Raw genomic sequence first — 18,963 nt, 5'->3', positions numbered from 1 at the left:
ATTCAGAGTGAATATATGCAGAAATGTAATTCACCCATTCATAGTGTTGTTCTGCTACGTGGTTGCAATATTTTCACCATATTTCTATTGTTTTTCTGAATTATGATCGTTTCTGTGACCTTGATTATGATTGGACACAGAGGGGGAGAAGCTGTACTGGGTACACAACATTTTCCTAGGCTGTAATATCTACCAGCAGCATTAATAACCTCTTTAGCCCAAGTAGCCACTCAGAAAATTGAAAATTATGTACTTACTGCACCTAGTCCTGCATGTATCAGAGTGTATCCCCATGCTTTACTCAGGTAAATTACAGGCTCTGCTATGATTAATCCATTACTCATAAATTTGACTGCTGTTGCACAGGGCTAAAAATGTAGCCACACACTGGTAATTGGGTACTCTGTCTTTTTTTGTCCCCAGGATAGTGACAGTAGTGAAAAGTTTTTTTTCTCCATGGATTGTCACAATATTTCTCTTCCTGCCCACTGCTTTTCGAATTATCAGTATGTTGATATTATGCAGTCGGCTTGGCACATGATCATTGCTCCCTATCTTCATCTGAATTATCACTCTTTCACCGTTCCAGTTCAACCTTGTGATGGCCATATAATAGCTTTCTCTATTCATCCCTTGGTTATTTATTATTATTATTATATTATTTATTATTATAGGAGCTTATAGAGCGCCTGGTGACGTCTCTCGACGTGTCCCCGCGCTATGGAGAAGAGTGTTGCTTGTATGGAGCAGAGCATCAGACAGTTTAAGTGGTGAAAAGATATGTTTTTAGATGTTTCCTAAAGAATGTTTCACTTTTTTCCTGTCTGATATTCATAGGAAGGGTATTCCATTCCTTGGCTGCGAGAATGCGAAAGGATCTACCTCCAAGTCTGGCTTTTTTTGGGCGCATGATCTTAAGCAAACCTGTTCCCTTCGAGCGAAGGGATCTGGAAGGTTCATAGGGTGAGGCTAAGTCAAGCAGATAGGAGGGGGCTCTGTGGTGAACAATTCTGTGGCACCAGAGAAGGGCCTTGAATATTATTCTCTTTTTTATGGGCAACCAATGTAGAGCATCCAAGGAAGGTTTGGAAGGAGCTCTTCGCGGAAGTCGTAGCACAAGGCGTGCTGCTGAATTTTGTAGGACCTGTAACTTCCTGATGTTTTTTTCTGAGGTTCCCAAAAGAAGCACATTCCCATAGTCAATTCGGGATGTGATGAGGGCCTGCGTCATGGTACGCCTGGAACTCAGGGGAAGAAGATCCAGGGTGCGACGGAGTGTCTTCATCACTCCGAAACATTTTCCAACTGTTTTTTTGACATGACTGTCAAATGAAAGTTTGGTGTCAATCCAGACGCCCAAGTTCTTGGCCTCCTGACTGGGGGTGGGTAATGATCCCAGACATGAGGGCCACCAATCCTTGGTCCAGTTGGTGTTGTTCCCACCTATGACGAGTACCTCTGTTTTTGTTCCGTTTAATTTGAGGCAATGCTCGTTCATCCATGTAGCCACCTTGCACATACATGAGTTGAAGTTATCTGCCTCAGAGGAGGGGGATTGAGACAGGGAGATCAAGAGTTGAGTGTCGTCGGCGTAAGAGACAAGCTCTACGCCGAACGATTGGATCACCTCTGCCAAAGGGGACATATATAAATTGAACAGGGTGGGACTCAGGGCCGAGCCCTGAGGTACCCCCTGTTCTAAGATCAAACTTTCAGAGAGATAGATCCCTCTTTGGACCTGAAAGCTTCTGTTTGTTAAAAAAGCCTTCAGCCAGCATAGAGCCTTTTTAGTGACTCCCGCTCTGTTTAGACACTGTAGCAGTATGGAGTGAGCTACAGTGTCAAACGCGGCACTGAGGTCCAGCATGATCAAGGCCATAGTTTTGCCTTTATCAGCTCCCTCCCGCAGAGTTTCAATAGCTCTTAAGAGAGCCGTCTCTGTGGAGTAACCTGTTCTGAAACCCGATTGTGATGGGTGGAAAATATTTTGGGTTTCGAGATGGGTCATTAGTTGGGCGTTGACCACTTTCTCGGCCAACTTGGCAAGGTAGGGGAGTAGGGAAATTGGGCGAAGATTCTCCAGTATGTCCTGACTTAAATTTGGTTTTTTCTTAATGGGAAACACTATGGCTTGTTTCCAGTCAGCAGGGAGGGTGGCTGTGGAGAAAGATGTTTCCAACATAAGTCTAAAGTGTGGCTCCAGGACCGGGAGGCTAGCATTTAATATTTTCGGAGGTGCGGGGTCACGGGGTGATCCAGATTTAATCCCCTTACACATTTTTTCCAAGATTTCAGTTGGAGGTACAGAGAAGGCACATAGGTGGATAGACGTGTTAATGTGATCTACATTCTCTGAAAAATCAATGCCAGATTTTATATTGCCAGAAAAGTTAGCGTATATGTTGGTAATTTTGTCAGAAAAGTATTTTGCAATTTTATTACAGGTATCCACTGAGTCTTTCTGAGAGGTAGGGTTGGACTCGACTGTGGAGATCTCTTTATAGATTTGAAATAGCTCTTTGGAGGAGTTCTCCGCTTCCACAATGCGTGTGTTATAATAGGAGGCTTTGGACGCTCGCACCAGTTTATAGTAGTTTTTTTGAGCTGTTTTATATCTGATTTTTGTTTCTGGACAGAAATTTACACGCCAATCTCTTTCAAGTTTTTTGCATGCTGTTTTAGCAATCTGGAGCTCTTGATTATACCAAGGGGCAGTTTTTTTCGTTCTAGTAGCATTGGTAATAGTGCGGTTAGGGGCGGTCATATCCAGTGCTTTAGCGATATTGTTTTGTAGCTGAGCATATACAGTCTCACTGTCATTTCCTATTGGGAGGCCGGTGGCCTGGATTATGTGAGAGAAAGCATCTATGGAGAAATTTTTCCAGCTTCTACGCTTGAAGCGCTGAGAACTTTGGTTATATAACTCCGCCTTTTCTAGTTGAATAACTATCGGCACTATGTGATGATCAGACCAGGGGATTGGCTGAGGATCTAAGGTCTCGATTCCCTTCCAATTTCCAAAAACAGGATCTAATAAATGTCCGTGTTGGTGTGTGGGGGCAGTGTTTTTTAACTCTAGTTCTAAGGTGCGTAACTCAGATCTGATTTCTGCTGCCTCTTTATTAAGTGAGTTAGTCCACTACTACTTGGTTCCTTTTTAATTCCCAGTCATATTAACTGTATTTTGACAAGGTCATCACACTCCACTGTCCTATTATTATGCTCCTTGTCGGAAGGTGGAATCTGACTACATAGTTGCCCCCACTTTTTTCCTGGTGTTTTGATGGTTTTTGACTTAGTTTGGCTGGGAACCTGCTAGTCAGGTCCCCAGCCTGTCTGCTTTCTCTTATAAATTGATTCCATGTACTTTAGATACACTGCAGATTGTATTCTAGGGTATCCTTATAAATCCCTAGTATATGGTATACTATGTACCCAGGGCATAGGTACCCCAGAGGCCTCCCAGGGGCTGCAGCATGTATTATACCACCCCTGGGAAGCCTTCCAAAATGACACAACAGGTCTTCTACACCAGCCCGTGTAAGGTGGCGTATGCAGCCCTTACTCATATATAGGTTTCATATAGGTATCTATTCACTACACATATGAACCCATCAGTCACCCCTATGGCAGGCCTTATCAATCCTGAAGGCAGGGTGCTGGGATTTGTGTGAGAGGGTGCCCAAACATGAGCAGAGCCCCTCTGCAGCCTTCGGAATCTATCTTCCGGGGTTGTTAGTTATGCAGCCTAGACATATACTCTTAAGTGCGGTATTACCTCGTGGCTTCCCAGGACCATGTGGTTTTTGGGTAAAAACACCTTGGAATCATACCTCCACACCAGTAACTGGTGTGGGAGGTATGATTCCTCCATGGTAGACCCATTAGTGTGGGGCACCGGGCTACCCGGTACTCGGTTTCCTTAACCCTGGCATCACAAAATGGATGCTGCAGCCACAGACATGAGTCTGGCCACCTGCTGCTGGATGAAACTCCAGCAGGGGAGGCCTGGACTATAGGTTTCCTGTCACAGGGAGGTGTAACCACCTCCCAGACAGGCTTTAGTGTATTGGGGCTATGCAGGTGCACTCCAAGGGTGCTTTGAAGTCTGCACTGGGAGCATGTTTGGCGTCCCTGTGCTTAGTCCAGTTCATACCAGTTGCAGGGGCTACCAGCCCCTGCTCTGGCACGAAACTGGACAAAGGAAATGGGATTAGCCATCCCTCTTCCCAAACCCTCCCATAGGTGGGTACCTAGAGTTTGTCCCACCCCTTCCTTGGGTATAAAGTAGGAACCCCTGACTACAGGACTTTGGATTTACCTGGACAAAACTCTGATACTGAATCCTGGAACTTCGACGATCTACCTGACAATAGATGACTGAAGAAACTCTCTTGGAGTAAAGGGGTTACTCCCCTGCGTGGCAGGCACCAAAGACGCATCTGACCGGTTTGCATCTCCGAAGCTACCGCCAGACTCCAAAGAATTTGCAACACAGGAGGTGGATTTACAGACGTTCCAGAGGCTAACCTGAGCTCCCAGCAAGGCTGAGACCCGTAGCCCTCGTGGGGACAGTGGAACAGGAACCGCTGCACACCATGCACATTTGCAAGTGCATATGCTTCATGGCAACCCTTGAGGCTGTCCTTTGGGTTACATGTAGCCCAGACCCCGTGCAGCATTTCCACAAAAGATTGTTGGCCTACACTCCACGAGTGTTCCGTGAGCCGACCCTTTGTGTTTTCTCTCGAGGTACCTTCGCGATCCTTGGTTCGTCGAGCTGTGGGTCCCTGAGAAGGCAACTTTGACTTTCCTTGGGCTTCCCTGGTTGCTCCAAACGTGCCCTGACTCTATATCACTTGGTGAGTCCCCTGGACCCTGCTGGTACACACCAAAGCATCTTTTCTCCTTCTGCGTGGGTTGCTGTTGCTAAGGCTTGTGTTCAATCCGAGCACCGATGCCGCAGCACTCAACATGCTTTGTGGGACAGTTCAAATCCAGCTCCTGGTCATCGTCTATGCCTCCGGGTCCTCGTTGCTGCAGAGTCAAGCTTCACCTCTTCGCACCTGAATCACCTGACATCGGTGGGCCTCGTCTATCATGCCTCTGTTCACTGGCAAGTGACCCAGACTCTGTCCCCTCTGCTTTCAGGTTCTTCACATCTTCGATACAGGCTTGGATCACACCGGACACTTTCCTTCTTCACAGCAGCAGCGCTTTGCAGCAGGTCGCCATTGAAAACAACAACAATTCTCAACACCATTTGACACCTATGCACCCAGCTTCCCTGGGTGAGGTAACTTGAGTTCTCCGGTGTGCCTGTGGGTTTTGTCCCTAGAACCCCTTAAGTCTAAAGGGGTTTGCTCAAAGTCCTCTCCTAAGTGTCCTTTAACTTTAAAATTTCAACTTTGACTTTCCCCATAGAAGCTAACGGAGCTTGCGGATGTGTTCATAAACACAATAGAACTTAAGTAAATAGCACAATATAAAATGGACCCCTTGAAGAGACCAAATCATATATTAAGAAAGTGGTATAAGAACCACTAATTGACTAGACACAAGGCAGAGAGCCTGTAGAATTGCCGGGACCCCAAGCAACCAGCCAAGGTAGGGACACAGGGGACCCACGGGGGACGCGTGCAGTGAGAGAACACAGCCTCGAGCTCCGTTAGCTTCTATGGGGAAAGTCACGGTTGTAATTTTAAAGGTTAAGGACACTTAGGAGAGGACTTTGAGCAAACTCCTTTAGACTTAAGGGGTTCTAGGGCTAAAACCCACAACCCACAACCAAAACCCATATATATATATATATATATATATATATATATATATATATATATATATATATATATATATATATATATATATATATATATATATATATATATATATATATATATATTAACACCACCTCGTACTTCAAAGTACAGCTGCACTCCTAACAATGATCTCCGCCACACGAGTAAGTGGTTTTCAGGAAGTCTTTATTCCATATTCAGCCAAACTTAGGACAAGAAACCCAACGCGTTTCGGCGACACACTCGCCTTGGTCACGGGTTAATTGGTTTGTTTACAGCCGGCATTAAATAAAGAAACAAAGTGCAACAATGTGTCAGGAAGTGTAAACATCAACATAGGACTGCTATCTTTACACAGCAACCTTTTCGGCCATCTTAGCATGGTGAAATGTAAACGTTTTCAATGTTAACTCTCGCAATGCAGGTAACTAATACAAATAAATAAATGTGCAATTGCACTTTCAACATGTGTATGTTTCCCAATTAGAAATCTACGAATTCATATCGATTGAATTCGAAATACGATTCATACATATTATATCAAAATCAATCATAGTATATGAAACTATAGTAGGTATTCAAAACATTTTTTTACAAGCCAAACAGTCCCAAAAAAATGCGTAGAGAAATCCCAAGTGGGTGTTTAAATATTTGGCCACACATCAGTTATACCAGTAGCTCTTGATGCAGACTAAGGGCAAAAAAGCAAATTACATTCCCAAGTGGGTTCAGGTGATTCTCAGAAGAGCCACTTTGTCAGTAATACAGTTAGAAAAAAATATAATAATGTATACAAAGTAAATACCCAAGTGGGTAATGGCACTCTACCAACTGAGGTCTCCATACAGCTATACTTGCCCAGTCTCTTATATATACTGTCCCACAAATGGAACAAAAATACTCATTCACAAATATCATTGTCTTCCAGGTCAACTACTGGACAGGTGACAGTTCATCAAAGTTTGGCCATCGGGGCTGTTGGTTTGAAACTGGTCACCGTTACACGGTTTTCTTTTACATTTGCCTGCAAAAAATGAAATACCTAATGATGGCTCAAATTATAAATGTTCACATTCCCAACTTAGTGAGTTAAAATTCATGTTAAAAACAATTATGGAAGTTTCAGGAAGGGAATAGCAAAGATACATAGATTAATCCAGGATCTTAATTAGACATTCAGGAGGTTATGATCTGGTAAACCGAGCTGCTTTACACTCCTCCAAGACTTAGCCTTGAGGCTGCTCTCCATAGCTACCACTAGGATAGCTTTCAATAAAGGTTGTCTTAACCTATCATCAAGATGGGTTGTTTGGACTGGTGCAAGGTACCCACTATAACTAGTGGCCAGCATATGCCAGACCAACTTCTCACATTGGTGTGCAGTGGTTGGATTCAAGCTTGCTATTGCTTTACCAGATAATCTCATTGAGTGACTAACTGAAAACCACTATAGGTACATAGGTACATATAATTCTGATGGATACATCTGCCAGTGGATTCCTCACCTTGTGAATATCCCCTTGCGATAGCAACATTCAGAAATTCTCTTGTAGCTCTTCACGCCGACGTGGACGACGTCTTCGCGAGCGCGGCTCCGCTGACGTCACTGACTCCATAATAGGACTCTGTCGGTGTGATGACATCAGTTCCCTTTTTTCCACGTCGTCAACACTAATGGTTTTAGAGGGATCCTCTGTAGCTATTGAGTAACTCTGTTACTGTTTGTTACTTTCAGTGTTTTCTTGTTTCTTTGTCTCCTGTCGAGATGTCCTCGAAGAAGACCAGATTCAAGCCGTGCGGAGAATGCAGGAGAATGATGTCGATCATGGCCCGCAGGAAGATTGCGTATGGTGCCTGTCCTCAGACCATGATGTCCAAGGGTGTACATACTGCACAAAGATGAACCCCAAGGCCCTTCGTGAAAGAAAGGCGAAGCTTCTGGTTGCCAAGATGAAGGGTAAAAAGGGCAGGAAGAGCTCGAAGTTCCGTTCGAGGCGGTCGAGGTCCCCTTTGAGTTCGTCATCGGGGCATGCTTCCAGGTCGACAAAAAAGAAGCATAAGAAGAGGAAGCAAGGATCTCGACACCATTCTTGGGATTTGGATTCGAGGCCGAAGTCGCCAGTTAGAAGACATCGTAAGGATGATGTATCTCCTTCTCCGGTTGTTCTGGATCCGGAAGGTGAGGCTTCGCCCATGGAGTCACCGGAGCAATCACCGGCTCCTGAGTCGAATCCCTCTCTGGTGCCCTCTCGAACACCAACTCGAGAGGAGGAAGAGGCTCCCTTGCCTAAGGTTTTGACGACTCTGGCTCACCAACCCGAGGAGCAAGTCGACAAGAATCCGGTGCCTCCTCGGGAGCAGCCTGTGGGTTCATACCCTCCATTTCCAGGCCCGGGACAAGACCCTACACAGTATTTAAATGCTATGTATGGTGTCTTCACGAGAGCCATGTACCCCTCTGGAGCACCGGTTGGTCCCATGGGTCTGATGGCCTTTAAACTGGGAGTCCCCCAGACGTATGCTCTAGCGCCGTTCTTGCCATTTATGTTGGCGACGGCACCGCCTTGGCATCTCTCGGCACCGCTTCAGTCATCGTCACCGGCGCCAGTTACTGTTCGACCCTTGAGCACAGCGACCTGGTCCTTCGGCTCCGAGCTTGACCCCGGCTCCGGCTCCATCGGAGTCGATTGCAGATCCGCCGACGCCGTTCCCGAAGGAGAGGTCGAGACTTGAGGCTCAGCGACTTCTAGAGGAACAGAGGTACAGAGAAGTGGAGATAGAAGAAGATGAGCTGCAGGAATCGGAAGATTTCTTTGATGACCTAAGGTATGCTAGTGGATTGGAACTGTCTCCATATTGGGAGTTATCCTCTGTCCCAGATGCCCCTTCAAAAGATGTGGCGCCATATCATGTGGTCATCAAGAAAAAAGCAGAACTGTTGAATTTAAATCTGCCTACTGCGGAGTACAAGTCAAAAACAGAAGTACTCCTCTCTCCATCTTCAGTGGTAGAGCCTATGCTTCCTTTTAATAAAGCATTGACAGAGCCAATCTTGGAAGTGTGGCGTAGGCCTCTTACAGCTCCAGCAGTTTCGAAAGCTGTCGCAAGAAGATATAGGGTGGCTCCTGGAGACCCAGACTTTTATCTTCTCATCCTTTACCAGAGAGCTTGGTGGTACAGGCAGCCTGCTCCAAAAAATCTGCAGGTGTTTTCCCTCAGGTGCCTGTAGACAAAGACTCTAAAAAACTAGACCAATCCACAAAGAAAGTTTTTTCTTCAGTGAGCATGGTTCTCAAAGCAACAAACGCCACATGCCTCTTAGGGCGTTACATCCATGCTCTGATGGATTCTGTTAAACAGTTGGCCCCTAAAATTCCAGAGGAGGACAGGCAGAACTTTAATGAGGTGCTTGTTGATACACAAGCTGCTGCTCGACAAGTCATCCAGAGTGGTTTGGACATAGCTGACTCTGTGGCAAGAGACATGGCGTCTTCTATTGCCACCAGAAGAGCAGCTTGGCTGAAGACTTCCGAATTCTCTGCTGATGTCCAGGCTGCCTTAGTGGATCTGCCTTTTGATGGCTAGGGCCTTTTTGGGAAAAAGTCTGATGCTGCATTGGAAAGATTCAAAGATAGCAGAGCAAAAGCCAGGTCTTTGGGTCTACAGTCCAGAGGAACTCTGAGTAGAAGGTATAGGGGATTTAGAAGGTCCTCCTTTTGAGCCTACAACCAGCCGCAACAGCAGCAGCAAAATCCGCTGTACAAATCGTACAGGAGCAGACAAAGAACTCGTCCTCGAGCATGTCAAGCTTCCTCCTCCTCCTCCTCCTCTTCCTCTTCCCACCCCCCTCCAACCTCAGCAAAGCAGCCCTAGATCCGCCATTCGGGATCATGCGGGTCCTGTGGGGGGTCGGCTTACCTATTTTCTACAAGATTGGGAATCGGTCACATTGGACCTTTGGGTTCTCAATCTCGTGGAGAATGGGTATGCTCTTCCCTTTCGGGAATTCCCTCCGAGTTACCCTCCTTGCCAAGAGTTTTGCTCAGAGGACCACCTGCTACTTCTGCAGGAGGAAGTCCTGGCGGTACTAAGAAAAGGTGTGATAGAGGTGGTTCCGGAGCAGGAAAGGGGTCAGGGATGCTACTCCCGGTATTTCCTGATACCCAAGAAGGATGGCAGACTTCGTTCAGTCCTGGACCTCAGGATCTCCGTCTCCTCGTCATGCTTCAACATCCTGCGCATGCTACGTAAGATCTTCCGGTGGATCCCCACCGAGACCAGGAAGACGGTCACCCAGGCGCTCGTCACCAGCCGGCTGGACTACGGCAACTCCCTCTACGCCAGAACCACCGCCAAACTCCAGAAGAGACTCCAGCGGATCCAGAACGCCTCAGCACAACTCATCCTGGACATCCCCCGTCGCAGCCACATCTCCGGACACCTGAGAGACCTGCACTGGCTCCCGGTCAACAAGAGAATCACCTTCCGACTCCTCTCCCACGCACACAAAGCCCTACACAACCAAGGCCAAGGATACCTCAACAGCCGCCTCAACTTCTACGCTCCCAAACGCCAGCTTCGATCGACCGGCCACGCCCTCGACGCCGTCCCCCGCATCCGAAGAGCCACCACAGGGGGACGGTCCTTCTCCTACCTCGCCGCCAAGACATGGAACTTCCTCCCGACCCACCTCCGCCTGACCCAGGACCACCTCGCCTTCAGGAAGCAACTCAAGACCTGGCTGTTCGAGCAGCAGCGGACCCCCCTCCCCCAGCGCCTTGAGACCCTCTGGGTGAGTAGTGCGGTATATAAATGCTTTGATTGATTGATTGATTGATCTTGAACCTCTTTCTGAAGCAGGAGAAGTTCAAGATGCTCAGGTTCTTCAAGCGCTGCTGGAAGAAGACTGGATGGTGTTGATCGACTTGCAGGATGCATATTTTCACATCCCCATCCTAAAGTCACACAGGAAGTATCTCCGTTTCACGATGGGTTTGCAGCATTACCAGTTTACGGTCCTTCCGTTTGGTCTTACTACTGCACCTCGAGTCTTCACCAAGCTGATGGCTGTGGTGGCAGCACATCTCAGAAGGTCAGGGATACTAGTATTCCCTTATCTGGACGATTGGCTGATCAAAGTAGAATCTCCAGAGAAAGTGCTACATCATCTGCAAGTCACAACTCAGTTGTTGTACAGATTGGGATTTTCGATAAATGTACCCAAATCTCACCTGGTGCCCTCCCAGCGCAACCTGTTCATAGTTGCTGTACTGGATACAACTGTGTGTCGGGCATTCCCTCCTCCTCAAAGGATTCATGACATACAGGAAATGATTCCTTTATTTTGCAATGGAGCGGTCGTTCCAGTCCTGAAGGTTCTTCGTCTGCTCGGTCTGATGGCTTCCTGCATTCTGCTGGTCAACCATGCACGCTGGCACATGAGGGCACTCCAGTGGTGCCTCCGCAGGCAGTGGTATCAACACAACGTAGATCTCAGGAAGTCTGTGAGGATCTCAAGAGAAGCTGCAGCGGATCTGACTTGGTGGGGCATGGAAGGCAATCTGTCTCAAGGAAAGCCTATTCAACTGCCTCTGTTGGTGGCCACAGTGATAACAGATGCATCCACCCTAGGGTGGGGTGCTCATTTGGGGGATCTGGAGATCAAGGGTCTTTGGTCTCAAGAGGAAAGGTTACTCCACATCAGTCTTCTGGAATTGCGGACAATTCGTTTGGCGCTAAAGGCCTTCCTCCCTTCCTTCGCGGTCAGTCGGTTCAGGTCCTGACGGACAACACGACCGCCATGTGTTATGTCAACAAGCAGGGAGGAGTGGGATCGCAGTGTCTCTGCAGAGAGGCTCTGCGTCTTTGGTCCTGGGTTCAGGACCTTTAGATTTGTCTGATGGCAAATCATCTGGCCGGAGTTCTGAACGTACCTGCAGACAGTCTCAGTCTGCAGTTCTCGGCCGATCACGAGTGGAGGCTTCATCCGGAGGTGGTTCGTCACGGCTTTCGGACGTGGGGAACTCCTCGGGTGTACCTGTTTGCCACTCACGAGAATGCTCACCGCCCGTCATTTTGCAGCCTCCAGTATCCGATGCAGGGAGCTTTGGGGGACGCGTTTCAGTTGAGTTGGGACTCAAGACTCCTTTACGCGTTTCCTCCCATACCCTTGATTCCTCGGGCTCTGAGTTAGATACTTCAAGACCGGGCCCAAGTCATATTGATCGCCCCGGATTGGCCAAGAAGGATGTGGTACACAGATCTTCTCCACCTCTCCTCGTGCCCGCCACTCCGTCTCCCTCTGAGGGCAGATTTCCTCTCTCAGATGGAGGGGCAGGTTCTACACCCCCACCTCCAGACCTTACACCTTCATGCCTGAAGATTGAACGGGGCAACCTGAATTCTTCTTCTCTCCCACATGACGTGGTGGATGTCATTTTATCGGCCAGGCGTGATTCCACCAAGTCTATCTACTCTTATAGATGGTCTAAGTTTGTCTCTTGGTGTGGGGAGAAGTCCATTGACCCTTTGAAGGCTCGATTGTCTGACATACTTCAGTTTGCTCTTTCTTTGGCTCAGCAGGGGTTTGCTGTAGCTATGGTCAAAGGTTATCTTTCTAACTTATCGGCATTTCTCTGTCTGCCGGATCAGCCGTCCTTATTTAAATCTCCTATTGTTTTAAGATTTTAAAGGGCCTTACAAATAAATTTCCTCCTACTCCCTTTATTGTGCCTCAAAGGGACTTGAAACTTGTGCTCACTTTCTTGATGCGTTCACCTTTTGAACCTTTGCACAAGTGTCTCTTGAGACTGTTGTCATTTAAAACGGTCTTCCTGATTGCAATTACCTTGGCAAGGAGGGTAAGTGAGCTTCAAGCTCTTAGTTCAAAGCCCCCATTCTTGACCATTCATGCTGAACGAATGGTACTCAGGACCAGGGCTGCTTTTCTGCCTAAGGTTGTGACTCCCTTCCATCTAGGGCAGTCCGTTACCCTTCCTACCTTCTATCCTCCCCCTCACCCTTCCAAGGAGGAGGAGAGACTTCACCGCTTGGACCCTAAAAGGGCGATGAGCTTCTACCTGGACAGAACCAGAGAGTTCAGAGTGGATGACCAGCTCTTTGTGGGTTTTGTTGGAGCCAGAAGAGGCAAGGCGGTGCACAAGCGCACGTTGTCAAGATGGATTGTCTTGTGTATCAAGATATGCTACTCTCTGGTGGGTAAGGAACCCAATGAAGGTTTTAAGAGCTCATTCTACTAGAGCAAGGTCTGCTACATCTGCTTTGTCTAGGGGTGTGCCTGTAGAGGACATTTGTAGAGTGGCAACTTGGGACTCCCTCAACACTTTTGCGAAGCATTACTTCTTAGATTCTGTAGTGAGGAATGACGGCCACTTTGCGCTTTCTGTCCTCCAGGATTTTCTGGTATAGGAGCGTGGACACCCTCCTCCAGGAGTGGGGACTGCTGTGGGACTCTATTCACAAGGTGATGAATCCACTGGCAGATGTATCCATCAGAAGAACAAGTTACTTACCTTCGGTAACGCTTTTTCTGGTGGATATAGTATCTGCCTGTGGATTCCTCACTGGCCCACCCGCCTCCCCGTTGTCCACTCTTCTATACCTGTATTAGTGTCATTGTTTTTATGTAAATATTTTATTGTCAAAGGAAATGTGTTATTATTATTGCTTACCTGCATTGACTACACACTGTGTGTGTTATTTTGATTATTTGGTACTGTGTACATTGTGTGTATATCTACTGTTGTCGGTCCGTCGGTGTGCCTCGAAGTCACGTTAAAAAGGGCGGAACTGATGTCATCACACTGAGGGAGTCCTGTTATAGAGTCAGTGACGTCAGTGGAGCCGCGCGCGAAGCCGTGCGTTCTGTGATGTCGTCCACGTTGGCGTGAAGAGCTACAAAAGAATTTCCGAATGTTGCTGACGCAGGGGGATATTCACAAGGTGAGGAATCCACAGGCACATACTGTATCCACCAGAAAAAGCGTTACGGAAGGTAAGTAACTTGTTCATCAAGAATAGAATAAAGTAAGTTCTACTGAACTTGGAGTTGGGTGCCAAGGGTTTAGCACACCATTTCTCCAACTCCAGAGAGAGTTTAGTAGTCCCTCTAGAGCAGGTAGGGGCAGACACCACACTAGTATGTCTTCAAGAGCTGACGCCAGTGGCTCCAGATTAACCAAGTATGACCATGTCCCATTTCCAGAATTGAGGACCATGGCCACGTCTAGGAAATTGAAGACAGGGAGACACCCAGACACTCAACGCCTCATAGAGGCCTTGCTTTTAGATGACCTCAGAAAGACCCCAGGGTCTGATGAGGCAGGCAGAGTGGGTGGGACAGCAGAAGGGGAAAGGCAAGGAAGTGAAAACATCCAAGACCTAGACTATGAAGCTGGCCAGGCGGATCAGGATGATTCTTACCTAGACAATCCAACTCTCCCAGTGGAGGAAGGAGAGAAAAACCCCTGGGGGCTCTCTTCACCCCTGCAGGAAGGGTTTGCAGTGTACCTAGGAGGTCTAGATCTCCTTCTCAGGAGTCTAATCACTCTGGTACATCTGTAGGGACCTCTGTCTCTCATAGCACCTCAGCCTCCTACAGGAGAGAGTCCTCCCATGATAGAAATTGCAGACTGCTTGCATTTGAGGAAGAGAAACTCAGAATCAGGAGAGATCAGTTGGCTTTAGATAGGGAATCCATGGAGCTCCAGAGAGCTTCTAGAAATGGTGGAAGCATCAGTGTCCCTATAGGTAGAGAACATACTCATGACCATAGGAACCTGAACAAGATTGTCCCTCCCTACCAGAGTGGGGATGACCTCCACAAATGGATAACTGCACTTGAGAGGGCCTGTAAATACAGAGGGTCCCTCAGGAGCAGTGGGCAGCAATCTTGTGGCTCTCCTTTGCAGACAAAAGCAGAGACAAGCTCCTGACTGTAAGAAAAGAGGATGCTGATAATTATACTGTCTTGAAGAGTGCTCTGATTGATGGGTTTGGCTTAACCACTGAGCAATACAGGATTAAGTTCAGAGACACCCAAAAGACACAGACTCAAGACTGGGTGGACTTTGTAGATTGTGCTACCAAGGCTCTGGAAGGTTGGATACATGGCAGCAAGGTGCATAACTATTTAGGATTGTACAATTTGATTATGAGGGTGCAGATCCTTAATAATTGTCAAAACCAGCTTTAACACCAGTATTTGGTGGACTCTGTTCTGACCTATCCCCAAGAATTGGGGAAGAAGGCAGACAAATGGGTCAGAACCAGGGTAAGGCCTAAGAGAATCAGCGTTGTGACCAGAAGTAATATTCTACAAAAAAGTCCCAAGAGAAAGGTGGGGATAAAACAAAAGACAAGTCCCCTACAGGGCCCCAAAGGTCTACTTCTGGTGGTGGATCCCTAACTCCTTCCTCCCCTGAAAAGAAACTCTATTGCCATGTGTGCAAGAAACCTGGCCACTGGAAAAATGACCCCATTCCCCAAGGTTAGCAATAAAGAAAATGTTTCTCCAAGCAATACTATAATTTCTCCTAGTACTACTAGTAGTAATCCCCCAGGTGGTAGTAATACACCCAAAACGTTAGGTGCATTCTCATGGGAAACTGAGGTGGACCCTAGTTTAGAAAGGTCCCCCTCACAAGCCTCCTCAGTCTGTGATGGTGGCATGGGATTTGCCACTTTTACTATGAGTCCCAATACTTTGGGCAAGTACAGACAGGAGTGCTTAATCAATGGTCAGAAAGCTGTGGCATTCAGGGACACAGGGACTAATGCCATCACGGTGACAGGGAAACTAGTCCCCCGATACCAGATTTTACCTGAGTTTAAGTACCAGGTGACAAACATTGATGGTATCAGAACAGATCACCCCATGGCCATAGTCAATCTCACCTGGGGAGGGGTCACTGGCCCAAAGAGAGTGGCAGTGTTCCTAAATTTGCCTGTATATTGCCTGATGGGCAATGATCTAGAGATTTCAGCCTGGGCTGAAGTTGTATACCAGGCCCATCTTAGAATATCGGGCCTCCCTGAGAGGAAAATTAGTGGGGCTGTGAGGGACACAGCCCAACCCCAGGGAAATTTTGGAGAGGTGGAGCATGAAAGAATGGTCCACTCTACTCCCCCACAGAGCAAAGGGGTTAAGGAACAGTCTTCCTCCCCCCCAGACTATAGGTAAGGGTCAGCTTCCTCAGGGAACTGAGCCTACTCTTTATGAAGGATGTGCCACAGAGGTAGTCAGGCCTGGCCTGGCAGCACCCCTGATGGCAGGGAATCCTTTCAAGGTGGTACCCGGCCCGGAGCAGGTAACCTGCCCCTCTCTACCCTCCCTCAGTTAGCCGAGGGCTGCAGAGATCAGAGAGGTCAGTGGATCCCACAGGGCCCACTGTCCAGAGGAACCCCCCCATCAGCAGATTAGTGGCACCCAGTCTAGTAGCCCTAGCCAGGTGGACATTCCTCAACCCCCTGAGGCATCCCTTTTGACAGTGAATAGGGACCACCCCCAGATTGACTGTTGGGCAAGGGTAAACCTGGGACCAAAAGGTTCCAAACCTGCCTTGTCCCTCCAGTGTTCCACCCAAAGGGACTCAACCCCCAGCTATAGGCAGCCAAAAGTTAACCCCGAGAGTGAAGTGCAACTCAGTTGTGGAAAGAAAGGCATCCATGGTGACCAGTGATCTGAGGAAGCTGAGACCAATCTTATGAGGGCCTCACTTCCCTACTTAGATACCTCACCAGCCTTTTACTTTACCAAAACACACCACAGGTAGTAATTCCCCATGGTGGAGACCCTCTCATACCCTTAGGGTGAGGGATTGCTTAGTGGACCATAAGACAGGGGGTAACCATGCTAGTGCAGGTACTTCCTAATAACGCCACTTAGTAAATAAAGGCTCAACTGGGTAAGGTTAGCTTATCTTCTTTCATTTGGGGGGGTATGTAAAAAGGTGGAATCTGACTACATCGTTGCCCCCACTTTTTACCTGGTCTTTTGATGGTTTTTGACTTCGTTTGGATGGGAGCCTGCTAATCAGGTCTCCAGCCTAACTGCTTTCTCTTATCAAATGGTTCCATGTACTTTTGGTACACTCCAAATTGGATTTTGGGGTACCCTTATAAGTCCCTTGTATATGGTATACTATGTACCCAGGCCATAGATACCCCAGAGGCCTCCCAGGGGCTTCAGCATGTATTATGTCACCCCTGGGAAGCCTTCCAAAATGACACAACAGGTCTGCTACAGCAGCCTGTGTAAGGTGGTGTATGCACCCCTTACTCAGATATAGGTTCCCTATATCTACCTAATCGCTACACATATGAACCTATCAGTCACCCCTATGGCAGGCATTATCAATTCTGAGGCAGGGTGCTGGATTTTGTGTGAGAGGGTGCCCATGCATGAGCAGAGCCCCTCTGCAGCCTTCGGAATCTATCTTCCGGGGTTGTTAGTGATGCAGCCTAGACCATATACTCTTAAGTGCAGTATAACCTCGTGGTAAATGCTAACTTTAAAACGGCTCCACAGAACCATGTTGTGTTTGATGTCAAACACCTTGGAATCACACCTCCACACCATTAACTGGTGTGGGAGGTATGATTCCTTCATGGCAGAACGACTAGTGTGGGGCACCAGGCTACCCGTTACCAGCTTTTCTTAACCCTGGCATCACAAAATGAGTCTGGCCTTCTGCTGCTGGACGAAACTCCGGCAGGGGAGGCATGGGCAATAGGTTTCCAGTGACAGGGAGGTGTAACTACCTCCTAGACAGGCTTTAGTGTATTGAGGCTGGGTGGGTGCACTCCAAGAGTGCTTTGATGTCTGCACTGGGGGCACATTGGTGTCCCTGTTCTTAGCTCAGTTCAAACCAGTTGCAGAGGATACCAGCCCCTGCTCTGGCGTGAAACTGGACAAAGGAAATGGGTGTAGCCACCCCTCTTTCCAAACCCTCCCATAGGTGGGTCTCCAGGGTTTGTCCCCCCCCTTCCTTGGGTATAAAGTAGGAACCCCTGACTACAGGACTTTAGATTTACCTGGATGAAACTCCGATACTGAATCCTGAAAGGTCGACAATCTACACAACGCTAGATGACTGAAGAATCTCCCTTGGAGTAAGGGAGTTACTCCCCTGCGTGGCAGGCACCAAAGACGCATCTGACCGGTTTGCATGTCTGAAGCTCCCGCCGTTCTCCGAAGAATTTTCAACACAAGAGGTGTGTTCCCAGACTTTCCAGAAGTGAACCCGAGGTCTCAGCAAGGCTGAGACCCGTAGACCTTGTGGGGACTGTGGAACCGGAACCCCTGGACACTGTGCACATTTGCAAGTGCATATGCTTCTTGGTGATCCTTGAGGCTGTGCTCTGGGTTACTTGTAGCCCAGACCCCGTGCAGAATTTCCACCAAAGATTGTTGGCCTGCAATCCACGAGTGTTCCGTGAGCCGACCCTTTGTGTTTTCTCTCGAGGTACCTTTGCATTCCCTGGTTCGTCAACCTGTGGGTCCCTGAGAAGGCAACTTTAACTTTCCTTGGGCTTCTCTGGTTGCTTCAGATGTGCCCTGACTCTACATCACTTGGTGAGTCCCCTGGACCCTGCTTGTCCACACCGAAGCATCTTTTCTCCTTCAGCGTGGGTTACTGTTGCTAAGACTTGTGTTCAATCTGAGCACCGATGCCGCAGCACTCGACATCCTTTGTAGGACAGCTCAAATCTAGCTCTTGGTCATTATCGATGCCTCCTGGTCCTCGTTGCTGCAGAGTCAAGCTTCACCTCTTCGCACCTGAATCACCTGACATAAGTGGGCCTCGTCTATCATGCCCCTGTTCACTGGCAAGTGACCCAGACTCTGTCCCCTCTGCTTTCAGGTCCTTCACATCTTCGATCCAGGCTAGGATCACACCAGACACTTAACTTCTTCACGACAGCAGCACTTTGCAGCAGTTCGCCATTGAAAATGACAATTCCCAACACCATTTGACACCTCTGCACCCGGCTTCCCTAGGTGAGGTAACTTGAGTTCTCCGGTGCTCCTGTGAGTGTTGGCCCTATAACCCCTTAAGTCTAAGGGTTTGCTCAAAGTCCTCTCCTAAGTGTCCTTAAACTTTAAAATTTCAACCGTGACTTTCCCCATAGGAGCTAACGGAGC

At 47.9% G+C, this 18,963-nt stretch overlaps 1 protein-coding gene across 1 annotated transcript in view; it reads left to right on the top strand.

Moving 5' to 3' along the window:
• LOC147691854 (maestro heat-like repeat-containing protein family member 2A) overlaps positions 1-18,963 on the top strand; it is an 80,600-nt gene that overhangs the window by 18,906 nt on the left and 42,731 nt on the right. The gene's annotated exons all lie outside the window — the stretch shown is intronic.

This window comes from Lissotriton vulgaris, chromosome 9 (assembly GCF_964263255.1).
Source record: "Lissotriton vulgaris chromosome 9, aLisVul1.2, whole genome shotgun sequence".
NCBI classification, from domain to species: domain Eukaryota; kingdom Metazoa; phylum Chordata; class Amphibia; order Caudata; family Salamandridae; genus Lissotriton; species Lissotriton vulgaris.
This window is presented reverse-complemented; position numbering and strand designations above follow the sequence as displayed.